Raw genomic sequence first — 1,110 nt, forward strand, 5'->3', positions numbered from 1 at the left:
AGAGTATTTTAAAACTGTTCCAAAGCACCATTTTGTCAGCTGATGAAGTAGACACGGGGATGTCAGCTGACAGACAGTCTTTGGGTCCCGCACTGTCCCACTGAAGGCAGCTCCCTGCCTGGAGCAGGGCTTGCAGCCAGTGTACTGAGGGGCAGCACTGATTTCCTTGTCCTGACGCCCTGGGGCACCCTACTTCTCCAGCACCCACTCGGCGCTCTCCCTCCCCACCCCCCGCTTGGCCATCCTACAGGGGCCCCTGTTCAGGAGGCACAGCTGTGGGCTGAGGGATGGCACTGCCTGCCTGGTGCCCAGGTCAGTCCAGGCAGGGAAAACGGTGAGCTTTCCTCTGACCTCAGATGGCCTTCTAGCACAGCCCCGTGCCTGGACCCCAGTCCTGGTGACATCCTCTGGGACAAAGCAGTTGTCTACTGGGAGGGCAGGAGGGGAGAGCCCCCGCCCCCAGCAGGTCTTCGAGCTGGATAACCACTTGTGGGAGTGTAGGGGGCCAAGCTACTCTGGGGCAGCCTAAGCCCGGATCAGCCAGTGCTCAGGAAAGCCGGAGGCCCCAGGCCCAGTGCTGCCGTGTAAGGCCTAGCCTGTTGTATCCAATTGGGCGCTCCCAGCAACTACAAATGTCTGAGGTAAGAAACAAGGCTGCCCAGGGATCCTGCAGAGCTGAACTTGGCCTCCAGCCCAAGGGCTGAGGAGAAAAGAGAGCCCCCTCCCTGACCCCTTCCCCATGGGAGAGAGGCCCTCTCCTGCTGTAGTTTCTAAATGTTCAGTAAAGCAGTGAAGAGAGTGGCAGTCCTAAACCTTAATTTTCTGGAATTCTTTGATACGCCAGCCTGAAAGCGTCGCTAGTATAGGTTGTACATTATAGTGGAAGAGGGAGGGTAAGTTGCAACCTTTGAAATTTATGAAAAAATGAAACGAACTAAAACAGCAGTTTCAAACAGAGTTCCACTAAGAAAGGTGGAAGTTAGGCAAGAATTATTCAGAGTGGAGCTTAGGCCGTGGGGATGCCTCACACATCCAGATTTTGAGTACCAACAAATTTTGGTAGTACCAATATTCTCTTGAGGAATTACTTCCTTTCTGCAGTATGGAGAG

At 54.2% G+C, this 1,110-nt stretch overlaps 1 non-coding gene across 1 annotated transcript; it reads right to left on the reverse strand.

The window, feature by feature from the left end:
- Positions 1-630: 630 nt before the first annotated feature.
- On the reverse strand, positions 631-753 carry LOC125119016 (small Cajal body-specific RNA 20). The gene has a single exon (XR_007132979.1). It is a non-coding gene; the product is annotated as a small Cajal body-specific RNA 20 (non-coding RNA).
- Between the last annotated feature and the right edge of the window lie 357 nt (positions 754-1,110).

The sequence above is a fragment of the Phacochoerus africanus genome, chromosome X (assembly GCF_016906955.1).
Source record: "Phacochoerus africanus isolate WHEZ1 chromosome X, ROS_Pafr_v1, whole genome shotgun sequence".
Taxonomy (NCBI): domain Eukaryota; kingdom Metazoa; phylum Chordata; class Mammalia; order Artiodactyla; family Suidae; genus Phacochoerus; species Phacochoerus africanus.